Genomic DNA, 13,829 nt, shown 5'->3' with positions numbered 1-13,829 from the left:
ATTAGTTTCCACATAACACCCAGTGCTCATCCCCACAAGTGTCCTCCTCCATGCCCATCACCCCCCTCCCCCCCACATCCATCAGTCCTCAGTTTTTGTCAGCATTCAAGAGTCTCTCATGGGCAAAACAACATTTCAATAAAATAATCTATAAGAATATTCCTGTTGCTTTTCAAAAAGGGCACTTGTTGGAGGAGAGAGGAAATTGTGATTAGCAATATGCCAAAGCCAAACACATGGATATTATGTTGTGAATTAGCAACATGCTGAAGAGAATGTTGCTCATCTGGGCATCAATATCTAAGGAGCCTTCGTCAGGTAGGAGCCACTGAGTTTAGATAGGGAATCTGCAAGGGAGGATTTCTTTCTGGTCCACTTCACTACCTTAGAGCCTGTTGGCAGTGGTGATTGACAGGACATGACCACCAGTTGACCTTGAGGTGGACCTGGGCAATCAAGGACCCGGGATCCCCACCCTTCCCCTTTCCTTGGAATCTGCATTCTATTTGCCTTCCCTGCTACCAGTATAGTGATGTAGTCCTGAGACCACCTGGGTGGTATACATGGTTAAGTCCAGTTAAGACCTCTATCTAATTTTTAAGATTCTGGCAGGTGGGGGTGGACAGCTACTTATCTTACTGCTATCTGAAGACAGGCTGTGCAAGTAAGTTCCCTTGCTTTTTAAACCTATCACCTACCAATCTGGACTGGCCTGCCTCTTTCTTGGGTCTCTCGTTGCCCTTCACAAAGGGAACTATTTTCAGATTGCCCCTGGGAACTCCAGAGGAAAGTTTGAACCAACAGGCTTCTCTTCCCAGGCCTTCCCTCTTTTTCACCCCCAGATCTCAGGGTGAATGCCCCTCCCCAGAGAGACCTTTCTGCCCACCCTATCAGGAGAAGTTGCTTTATGGCAGCCCCATAACTGGTTACTCTTATTCAACTCACTTGTTTTTTCTTCATGAAAATGAGCACTATATGAAATTGGCTTTTAAATTCTTTGTTTACCTTTTTATGATCTGTCACCAATAAAATGAACCCTGAACAAGGGTAAAGACTTTGTCACTTTTGTTCATGCTTTATTCATGGAGCTGGAAACAAAATCCTGTATTGCAGGTGATTAAATATTTGTCAAATTAATGAATCAGCATGACAAAAAGATTAGTTGAGATTTACAGGCCAATATTCTGGAATATAAATAATATGCTTTAAATTGGCTAAAGCATCAATATTACAAGTTGTAATAGACAGAGAGCAGTCTCTGATGTTAACTGTACAGACCTCCTCACTATAGATCTGTCATGGTATATCAGTTATCTGTTTCTTTGCAGGAAGTAGCCCCAGAACTTAGTAGGTGAAAACAATAAGCATTTATTATCTTACAGCTTCTGAAGGTCAGGAATCTAGGAGTGGCTTAGCTACGTGACTCCTTCTCAAGAGCTCACATGGAGTTGTCATTTGGGGCTATCGTCTCTGAAGAACTGACTGACTGAGCTTAACCATCCACTTCCAACCCTACACACATGGCTCTCAGCAGAAGGCATCAGTTCCTCCCCATGTGGGTCTCTCCAGAGGACTGCCAGCAACGTGGACCACTCTGGATCAAGTGGTCAGAGAGAGAGGGAGAGTGCGTACAGGCAAAGGAGACAGTGCCCAAGATAGAAGCTGTAGCCTTTCACAACGACATATCACCACTTATGCCATATGCTCTTGGTCACACAGACCAAATGGGTACAATGTGGGAGGGTACTTTACCAGGGTGTGAATACCAGGAGGCAGGGATCACTGGGGGCCATCTTGGAGGCTGGGCACCTTATGTGGCAAAAAGGCCTACGCTTCCTTCTGATCCCTGCTGGCTCCTTCTTCTCTCTGGATAGTCTAAGGGCTGCTGACCATCTATGGTAGGTCCTGTTGCCCTCTCGCTCCATGCTATCTCCCTTGGGATGTCTGTGTTTTGAAGCAAAGTTCCTCATTCTCAAGTTATAAACTAGTTCGCTTTTCATTTTAATTATTTCCATGTTCAACAATAAAGAGATTTTTACTTCTCTCCAGTACAGCCTGAGAAACACTGGCCACTAATTGCTTCTATCCTAAAGTGGGTTCTGTTGTAGGGTATGGCCTCTCTACTCTGTGGTTGGAGCGTCTCTATTCTGCAACTTCAGCGTCTGTCCCTAGCTTCAGCCTGTCGGTGGGACCTGGAGGTTTTTCTGCTTTCCTTTGTCTGAGCTGAGGGCACGCCCTGCAATGCGCAAACACAATACTCTGAAACGTCATGTGACCCTGCCAACTATTTGCCTTTCTGCAGCCATCAGAAATGTGCCCATTTAACTAATGGTTTAATTCATGGCTGCCACAGTTTAAGCAGACGAGTGCATTCCAAAGTTGGCTTCTATTAAGAACCTCGCGGGCAGCTTCTGCAAAAGACCCATTTCCTAGATCTCATTCCCAAATTTGGGGGTTCATTTTTTAAATCTTCCTCTTCTTTAAAACTGATCAGGTAAGTCTGGTGATCAAACAACTTTGGAAACAGCTGGGATAGGAGAAAATGAAAATCAGACCCTAAAATAGGAAATCACACCCTCTCATACCTCCTGGAGTGGGCTCTCCACTGTAAAGGGGTTTTATTACCAGAAGATGTGGAAAAGGACAACAGGGTCGGCCCATGCATATGCACACCACAGAGAAGTTGCCGACATTATACAAGCATCTATTCAGTGTGTAGCTTTTAATAGTGTAATCCAGCATGAAAAGAGGAAAAGAGAGTACATGGCCTCTTCAAGCCCCTTCAGTAAGTTAGATGATACGAAGTTTGAAATGTTTGAATGACGTCATGTTGAATCCCTGTGGCTGGGATGATAGAACAGTGCTGCATAAAAAAAAATACCTTGGTGCCTGTGTTTTTTACAAGAGATGATTTCAGTTCCAGCTCAAGCCAGAAATGACTTTAGCCTCCAAAAGGAGTTTAAAACATCCTTCAACTTGTTACAGTACACCAAGCACATGGTCATCAGAGCTGAAGGCACCGGCTGTAGCTGCCAGAACAGAGAATCACAGAATCTACACCCACAGCTGGCACCTGCCAAGTGCATTGGAGGCAAGGAATGCCCGTGCCAGAAATCAGTGCGGAAGACTCAGAATGCAAACATGGTATTTGTGGGAAACACAACCCAATGATAAGATTTCTTAATAAAGTTTTGAAACACAGGAGAACAGTTGGTGATCTCCTTTGTGGGTCAAGAGCCATGTGTAACACCCAGGAAAGGAACACACAAAGGATGGGTGTTTTCTTCTCCCAGAGAGAGGAAGCCAAAGATTAACATCGGATTTCTTTGCCTATTTTTATTTTGCAGTTTATTGCTTGTATGTATACATGTATGTCAGCCACATGTGGTTTTCATTAACGGGGTGGGTTTATCTTTCGTCATCTGTATCCAGTCTGAGCTAGAAAGTCTTGGGGCTGGGTAGTTCCTTGCCAAACAGTGAGAGTCAAAATTCCAGGGTTCAAATCAAGTGCACACTTTCTCTTCCAGAATTCTATCCTGACAAAGCTTGTTTCTTTCTGGGAGTCTATAGCAGTCTCCAACACTGTGCTATCACACAAATAAAACAGTTTGTAAAACTGTTGTTAATTTTTAATCAACCTAATTTATAGACTTTGAATACAAATTTTCTTTTTAAAAATATCAGATGGCATTTAAATATTTATTTCATTCAGTGCTACTTTGGTTGATTTATTTCAGAAGCTGACAAGAACTTACTGTTAATTATGTTCGTAAGATTTATAATAAGTAACAGATTATTTTAACAATGATAATTATAGATTGCCCTATTTATAGAAAATGAATATGCAAAACAAAATAACAGTCATGCCCATGTCTCAATTATTCCATCCGCTCAATGCCAATACATTCTAAAGAAGAGCGGTTTAGTTAGATTTTTTAAAAAACTTAATATCTGCTTGTGGTTCCTTAATGAATTCCATTATTTTAGCTTGTTTCCTGTCTTTTCTTGTAACCGTCATATTATTTACTCTCTTGCTGCTTATGAGCCAGTCCACATTAATATGTATGATGTATCTCCATTCATTTCAGCACATGTAAGTGAACATGCACATCTTAGCACACCCACGAACACACACACGCGTAGACATGCACACACACACACACACACACACACACACACACACACTCTATGCCTGCATGACCACATGCAGAAAGAATTTGTCTCCCTTACTCAGTCTTGAAGTTCACACAGAACAATAAGTTAACAGGGCAAAGAAGGAGAGTGTTACTGACCTTCTCCAGATCAAACACCATAATTTTTATAATTTAGTTTTTATTTTTATCAAAGTTATACATGTATACATATAGAGTCAAATAGTTGTACCAGGGTTATCACCAAAATCAAACCAAGCTGCAACAGTCCCCTATTCCCTACCCATAATCTCACATTTCTCAGATTACTCTTGTTTTTCACCCTCACATCAGTAAAGCGCATACTGCTTTTAAGGCTACTCATTTTTCAGCATAAAGCAGCATAAATTGCCTTCCTCCTATCTCTTTTCCACCCTTCCTCTCAGCTCTCTTGCTCTCTCTCTCTCTCTCTCTTTCACACACACACACACACACACACACACACACATACACACACACACATTTCTTCCCCCTCACATCTCACTTACACCAAAATTGTTTTACTAATTCAGTATTTAACATTGACATTATAACTACAGAAACACAACTCTCAGCTGAGCCTCATAGAATATGCACAACTATTTGTTTTCTCTGAAATTAATGACAGGCTTGTTTTTAAATTCAGTTTGCTTTGTATTTGCCCAGACTCAATTCTGTAAATCTCCCCCAACACTTTAGACCACGCCCGGAATAATGCCATCTTCATCTTCTCACCTATACTCTCAGGGCCCCCTGAGCTGGTAGCTCTCTCCTTCGCTGTCACCCAGTTGCATCTTCTGATTCCCAGGTCCCAAGTCTTCTGCTTTCTTGGTTTACACCTTCATTTGGGAATTGTTTTTCTTTTACTGCGATGAACTTCACATAACATAAAATGTACCATTTTGACCATTTTAAAGTGTAAAATTCAGTGTTATTAAATATATCTATAATGCTGTGTAACCTTCACCATTATTTAATTCCAGAATATTTTCATCACTTCCCCCACCAAAAAACCTCCTTACCATTTAAGCAATCACTCCACATTCTGCCCTATTCCCAGTCCTGCCAGCCAGGAATCTACATTCTGTCTCTAAGGATTCACCTATTCTGGACATTGCATATACATAGCATCATACACCATGTAGCTTTTTGTTGCTGGCTTCTTTCACTTGCATGTTTTCAGTGTTCTGAAACTATAACCATGTTGTAGCACATATCAGTACTTTATTCTTTTTATGGATGAACACTCTTCCACTGTAAGAATACACCACATTTCTTTAGCTATTCATCAGTCGATAGACATTGGAGTTGCTTCTGCTTTTGGTCATTAGAAGTAATGTTGCTATGAATATTCCTGTGTAAGTTTTTGTATGAACATCTGTCTTTAGTTCCGTTGGGTATATATATACCTAGGTGAGGAATTGCTGGTCATATGCTAACTGCATGTTTACCCCTTTGAAGAACTGCCCAGCTACCTCCCACAGAAGCTGCAACATTTTACATTCTCATCACCGGAATACACGGTGTCCAATTTGTCCGTATTCTTGTCAACATTCTACCTTTCCATTTTATTAAAATTTCCATATTATAAAATTTCCATTTTATTTGTTATTATTATTCTAATGGATCTAAAAGTGATTTTGATTTGGATTCCTCTGATGGATACTGCTGTTGATTTGTTTATCTTCTTTGGAGAAATGTCTAGTCATATCCTTTGCCCATGTTTAAAATAAGTTGTTTGTCTTTGCTTCGTTGTTTCAGTTCTTTATATATTTCTACTACCAAATCCTTATCAGGTATATGATTTACAAGTATTCTCAATGCACAATTTTTACAAATTTTGACGAAGTCTATTTTATTATTTTTTCTGTTATTGTTTGTCCTTCAGATGTCATATTTAAGAAACTGTTGCCTAATCTGAGGCTGTGAAGATTTACCCCTATAGTCCCCTCAAAGAGTTTGATAGTTTTTGCTCTTACATTTGCTCTTCTTTCAAGTTAATTTTTGTGCATAGTACGAGGTAGACGTTCAACTTCATTCTTTTCCATGTGAATATCCAGCTGTTTCTATACCATTTGTTGAAAAGACTATTCCTTCTCCATTGAAAGGTCTTGGCATGCTTGTTGAAAATCAATTAACCATATATGCATGGGTTTGTTTCTGGCCTCTCAGTTCAATCCCGTTCATCTATATGTCTGTCTTCCTGCCGTACTGTGTGTGTTAGCTTTGTAAACAAAGATTTATGGCATGTTTTGAAATCAGGAAGTGTGAGTACTCCTCTGTTCTTTTTTTTTTTTTTTTTAGGTTGTTTTGGCTATTCAGGATCCCTTACAAATGCATGTGAATTTTAGGATGAGCTTTTCCATTTCTGTAAAAAGGCCCTCAGAGAGGCCTTGGAGGAGAGGAAATGCACTAAATCTATAGATTGCATTGGAGAATATTGCATTTTGACAATATTAAGTCTTCTGATCCATGAACGCAGGATGTCTTTCAATTTATTTTAGACTTCTTTAATTTCCTTCAACAATATTCTACAGTTTTCGTGTACAAGTCTTGCAGTTCCTTGGTTAAATTTATGCATAGGTATTTTATTCTTCTGACACTATTGTACATCAGGTTGTTTTCTTAATTTCATTTCAGAGTGTTCATTGCTGGTACTTAGAAATAGTACTAATTTTTGTGTGTTGATCTTTTATTCTGCATTCTTGAGGAACTTTTCATTTTAATCATTTTGGATGGCTGTTTTAGGGTTTTCTGTATATAAGAACATGCCCTCTATGGTTAGAAACAGTTTTAATTCTTCTTTTCCAGTCTATATGCCTTTTATTTTGATGTCTTGCTAATGGCACAGGCAAGAACTTCCAGCACATTTCTGAGTTGAAGTGGCAAAAGTGGACATTCTTGTATTATTTCTGATGGAAAGCTTTCAGTCTTTCACCCTTAAAAATGTTAACTGTGCCTTTTTCATAAATGCCCTTTATTGGGTTGAGGAAATTATCTTTTTGTTTCTGATTTGTTGAGTGTTTTTATTAGGAAAAGCTATTGGATTTTGTCAAATGCTTTTTCTGTGTATATTATGGTAATCATATAGGTCTTTTCCCCCCCTCCCTCTGTCCTTGTGGTAAATTCCATTGATTGATTTTTGTATGTTTAATTACTTTTGTATTTCTGGGAGAATTCCCCTAGATCATGTGTAAAAACTTTTCAATATACTGCTGGTTTGCTAATATTTGATTAAGAATTTTACCTCTGTATTTATAAGGATATTGGCTTGTAATTTTACTTTTTCTTGTCATGTCTTTAGCTTTGGTATCAGAGTGATGCTGTCCTCTTAGAATAAATTAAGAAGTGTTCTTTATTTTCTGGAAGACATTTCAAACAATTGGTGTCAATTCTTTAAATATTTGATAGAATTCACAGAAAGACCATCTATTTCCTCCTGTCAGGAAAAAATTTCTGTTTATATTCAGTGTTTTTACATTTCATTATGATGTGCATTGGTAGGGATCCATTTTCATTCAAGATTGCCCATGGAATCAACTTCCAGACAGAAGACAGAGAATCAACAGAGGATTACATAAAAGATTTTTATGGCCTAGACCCAGAAAATTGTATACTTCCACTCACACTCCACAGGCCAAAACTCAGTTACATGGCCACGAGGTAAGAAATTTTAGGTTTGGATGTGTTATGTTTGAGATGTTCATACGGCATCTAAGTAGTCAAATAATTAGATGGACACATGAAACTTGTGCTCAGGAGAGAAGTCTAAGCTGGAGATACAAATGGAGGAGTGTCCACATAAAGATGATAGTTAAAGCCATAAGACTGTAAGATTCCCTTATAAGGGAAAACCAGTAAAAGCCAGTAAAAGAGGCTCCGGAGGGATAACCATTGATATAGGAACCAAGTGAAGAAATCAAATCAAGGACAAGAGAGATCAGTTGTGTGAAATGCTATTAAGTTTACAACTGAGAATTAACCAATATTTTACCAGTTGGTGGTCACTGGCTATATTGACAAGAAGAGCTTCATCAGAATGATGGGAATGAACACCTATTTAGAACCTGATTCATTTATTCATGCAGCAAGTACTCAGTGTTGTCAGTAGCGAATACCTGCAGTCTGATACCCTCTCCCACCACAACTTATGAATGAAAGGAACATTACTTTTAAATTTAAACTATAAAATTAACACCTAATGATCTACGGGAGATAGCTATACTTTCAAGTTATAAAGACAAACATAGCTCCCTGGTTGGCAAGACTTGAAAATTACATGGCAGAACATACCCATCAATCCAAGGATGGGAATGCATTGGCAAGGACACGTAGCAAAGGACATCTCTAGTAAATGTTGGTTCAATCCCGGGGACAGAAAACTTTAGTAAGCATGAAGTTTTCGGTGTAACGGTGAATTCTCATCTCAGTCAGTAAATTATATATCAACCCATTAGACTCAGGAGTGTGATCAGACTCATTTCTCAGAAGCTGTGTGTTGACTAGGTCAGGTTTCTGAGCCACCCGCACTGAGGACTGGCTTAAATCCCCTCCCGGCCCAGTCCTCTTAGGATACAGCTTGCAGGCCTTCCTCCAGGGGCAGCCATCTTTGCCTTGAAATCTGAATATCTGCAACAGGAACTTTTTGTATGCATTTGGCCACGAAGTTAGGATTCTCAGAGAAATAAAACTCCCAGGCTCATGAGTTCACAGGCTTACACAGACAATGATATGTGCAAAGTTGATAGCAAGAGAGAATGGCAGAGCAGAAAGGGAACGAGGTACTACAAAGAAAGGCCAAATGAGAGCTTACAGACAAGAGACTTTCTGTCGGCCCCTCTGCCCAGCCCCCTCTGCCCGGCCAGCCCCTCTCCTCGTGACCCAGAGCTGCTGTTGCCAAGAGTTGGAGCACTGAGAAATGTTTTCAAAGGAAATTCTTTGGCTTAGAGCAGAGTGAGTATCACTTTTCAGTCTTTCTTGTTTCATGTGATGTAGTGAAAAGATGCAGTTTCTTTGGAAGCAGACAGACTTGGCTTCAAATCCCGTCTCTCCCATTTAATTGTGTAACACTGGGAAAGCCAGTCCCTCTCCGCAGCAGTTCTTAATTGAAACCACTTTTCCTGTAGGGTCATGGTGAGGATTAGAGAAAAGGTATGGAAGAGACTAGGAACACAGAAAACTTTTTTTTTTTTTAAAGAGGTTGCTGCTAATCTTATCATTCTTGACCCTCAGGCAAATGGTCAGATCTTTGAGACAGTGTATCATAGCTCATGGGCGTGATGAATTGATTGTGAGTTTCAGTTGAAATTTACTAACCTGTGTAACCTTAGGCATTTCACTCACCCTCTGTCAACATCAGTTTTCTTCTCTGTGAGGTGTAGGTTTTCAAACCCATTGAGTTGTGTTAAGTGACAAAATGTCAAAAGTTGTATAGTGTCAGGCACAAACTCAGAGTCCCCTTGTCTTATCTTGCTTCCGGTCTTCCTCCATCTGTTCCAGGTTCTTTATAGAGATGAGGCATTATGGAAAGTGGCTGAGGGTTAAATGACCCAGGTTAAAGAACCAGATTCTCATTTTTCTTCTCTAGAAAATCATAGTCTTTTGATGATAACGGTAGCCAAATTTATACCTCAGACTGCGGTCTGCATTGCTGATTTACAGCTGTGAAATCTGTACCATTTGGTAAGATGGCTTTCTTGGAAAAATATCATGCCCTTCTTGGGGTGGGTGGAGTTTATCACGGCACTCGTATCTATGATTCTATGTAAACCTCATGGCGACCATGGAGGGTGAGTGCTGTTCTCTGGAAGGTTGTGACTCACTCATAGGTTACACAGAATGTGTATGAAGAACCGGAAGGAGGGGTCCACTCTAAATAACTCCCTGGATCTCATTCAACCTTCATTCCCCTGTACTTCCTGTCCCTATGAGCTCAGCACGGACTCCTAGAGAATACCATATTCCTGCATATCAATTCTCTCGATTCCTGAAGTTCTCAGAAGTCTGGTTTGGGCCATTCATTCCCCGAAGTAGCTCAGGCAGCCTAACGAGCAGCATGGTCAGGCAAATCGCTGGCCTCTGATTGGGCCTGAAACAAGATGACTATAAAGGCCAAATGCTTTAACTTGGGGGCTATGAGCTGGTTATTGAGAGGATTAAAAAAGATTCACTGTTGCGTTTGGGGAGGGCAGGAAGGGATGTGCCCTGCTGTGGTAATTCTAATTAATCAGACTGGCTGGGGGCCGCGGGTTCGTCTCTGTAAATAGAAAGCAGATGCGGCTGTGGGGACACTCCAGAGGAAGGAAAAGAGCAGAAACAGCTTCAAGCTGGGACCGTTGCAATGAAAAGGACTTGCAGAAATTATGGAGAAGTTTTTAAGGATTTTATTTTATTAAAAGTAGTAGTGGGCATGGATAGCCATAACACCTGATTCTTTCCAGAAAAAAGCTGCTGGAAATAGATTTCAGATAAACTTCCGTAACCTCCTTGTCAGAAACAAACAGAAAGATTGGAAGATACAGATAATTATCCATTGGACTTAGAAACCAGCCTCTATTTACAAACTGCATTCTCATTCTCTCAAAAGTAAGGCGCACATTTAGAGTGAAGAGCCAAAAATTAAGTCCTCCATTAAGAGCAACCTTGGGCTGCACGTAGCCCCATTCCCAGTACAAATCTCAGACTGTTCAAGGCTAAAGCCATCCTCGGACCGCCCTCAGTTCAGCTAATCAAAAAACATTCCTATGGTCTGAGTCAAGGCTGGGAACTGCAGGTACAAACTAGCCAATTTCTTACCACTTGCCTGAACCCCATGTGGGCCCTTTGAACTCACCTAATTGGTCATTTTCAAAGGATTCTCAAAAGTCATGATTGGGTCCCACCAAAAGTAATGAACACCTCACACACACTGAATGGTCAAAGCTGTAATTGTAATTGGTGCTTATGTGATGATGCTACATGTACTGTAACACCCCCGTCCCTTACTCCTTAAAAACCCTATTCGCTATTGTTCTTGGCTTCATCTTGCTGCCATGAAACCGGTAGGCAGATGAGCCCCTGCTCGAGCTTGTAATAAACACCCTTTTGTATTTGCATCAGTGTCGGCTCCTTGGAGGTCTCTGGGAACTCGCGAATCGGGCACAAGAGTATCTACCATATGCCACGACTTCATGCAGATAGGCCCTTGATTTCTCATAAAAATCCTGTGAAAGTGTTGGCTTTTATTTTTTTCAAATTATTTTCTAACTGAGGCAAGGGAGGCAAGGAGAGTGAAGCAAGCTTCTCTGGGCAACGTCACAGCAAGGGGAAGAGCCGGAGGAGGCCCTGGGCTGACTGGCAGAAGCTGGACTAGAGCCCGTGAGCTGAGCTCGGCCTCAGGCTCTGAGTCCACCTGCCTGGTCCAAATCCCACCTCTGCCCTTACTGGCTATGATGCCTTGAGCAACTCACTTGAGCTCTTTTTGCCTCGGTGTCCTCAACTGTGATGTGAGAATGAGAGACCGAATATACAAATGGACAACAGGTCAGACCATGAGTGACAATAGAAGTCCGGTCTTCTACCTCTGCAGCAACCCGTCCAGGAAGCCAAACCACAAGGTCTGGAACATGCGGCTATGACTGCCGGCCTCTCTAGTTTTTTTCCCCTTCCTTCCAATTCAGAACCAACCAGAGAAAGCCAAATATATTTCCCCAAACAAATCACATAAGATGCGAAACTTCAAGTTAACCCGCCTCTTGGTTTCCCTGCCAACAGCTTCCAATCAGAGCATACCTGAAGACTGCCCCTCTTTAAAGCTTTCCCACCCCTCTGACTATCTCGGAATCTACTACATGCTAGGGATGGTGGCTAACTCCCCTCCGATCGTGAGCCTCGAACAGCTTCTGTTTGTTCTCATTTGGGCAGCTTTGTTTATTTCCACAAGGATAATAACAGCACCAGTTCTCCAGGAGTGCCATGACAATGCAGGCATAGGGCTTAAAGCAGAACCTGGCACATATAAGTGCCCACAAAATAGGTTTGTTTTTTTTTACATTAGTAATTTCACAATGGCAAGTGGTAAAGCACATCCCAATAAATTACTTGCACATGAAAAAATTTAAGAACTACTGAGGGATGGGTATTTGGGCAGATACTTAGTTGAGGCTCTTCTCTGAGCTGTCCTGGGCAATACTGTTAATCGCTACTCTATAGAAGAGGAATCTGAGATCCTCCAAGGCTGAAATTTAAAGAAGTCAAACTCCCAAGTCCCTATTATTTCCACTTCTCATGCTCACATTGTCTACTGATTTTTTTTTTTTAAGTTTCCCTTGGAGATGTCTGCCTTTCAGGGGTTTGTGTATTCTTGGCCTTTGTATGAGAACAGAGTGGGTAGATCACATGACTCCCTGATTTGTGACTCCACCAATCATATTTATATCATGCAGTAATAATATTATCTGAAAAGATAAAGATGTCAGTGGGTTGAAATTAAATGGTTTGAGTTAATCCCCTAGTGAGCAAGACCCAGAACAAAGTATTTCCCAGTCCCTGGCACAGTGATGGTTGGATATGAGTTAGGAAACCAAATTCACTGGTACAGTGGGAGATAGACATTGTACATTACCATATTAAAGGCTTTTTAAAGGCAACAGAGGAAAAGACAAAAAAATCTCCAGAGAGATGAGCCTTCTAGCTTCAGGTGGTCTTCCTTTCTTAGGAAAAAAGAAGAACAATTTGACGACTTTGGAGCAACATGAGGAATAAAAAGAAGTAGAGGAGATAATGAACACCTTTATTTCACAGTAAGAGTACCTTTTGCTATAGGAAACAAAAAGCTGTGAAATAGCCCTGGGAAGCCCATGCATGGGGAGAAAGGTGAAAAAGCAAATATTTTAAAAGAAAGCTTCGAAAGCTAAGTTAGTAATGAAACTTAGAGTACACAGGAGATATTTATACTCTGGATGAATATTCTTTTTTTTTTTTTTTTTTTTTACTCTGGATGAATATTCTAACTAGAGCATTGTATGACTTTATAGCAAAAGTTATGGCTCACTAATCCATTGCATTTGTGTAAATAAATAATGGGGTTTTTTTTTGGTTTGAATTGGTACTTTTGATGAGGTCTATGGGGGTATCCCATATTTAATTCCCTTCCCTAATGTCCATGATAAAGATAAAAAAAAATTAAGTAATAGTCTGGAACGTGATGATCTGACACGTGAATGTCTTGTGAAACGATTACTACCATAAAGTTAATTAACATCTTCATCCCTTCACATAATTATCATTTTCTTTTTTTTATTTTATTTATTTATTTATTTTTTTTAAAATGTTTTATCCACTTCTAGGAGAGAGAGAGAGAGAGACAGCGTGAGCAGGGGAGGGCCAGAGAGAGAGGGAGTCACAGACTGAAACAGGCTCCAGGCTCTGAGCTGGCAGTCAGCACAGAGCCCGACGCGGGGCTCGAACCCACAAACCGCGAGATCATGACCTAAGTGAAAGTCGGACGCTTAACCGACTAAGCCACCCAGGCGCCCCTATTTATTTATTCTTTTTACAAATAGTTTATTGTCAAATTAGTTTCCACATAACACCCAGTGCTCATCCCCACAAGTGTCCTCCTCCATGCCCATCCCCCCCCCCCCCCCCCCCCCCCCCCGCCCCCCCCCCGCCCCCCCCCCT

The sequence above is a fragment of the Hyaena hyaena genome, unplaced genomic scaffold, assembly GCF_003009895.1.
Source record: "Hyaena hyaena isolate Hyena2069 unplaced genomic scaffold, ASM300989v1 scaffold_153, whole genome shotgun sequence".
Classification (NCBI taxonomy): domain Eukaryota; kingdom Metazoa; phylum Chordata; class Mammalia; order Carnivora; family Hyaenidae; genus Hyaena; species Hyaena hyaena.
Note: the sequence above shows the minus strand (reverse complement) of the source record.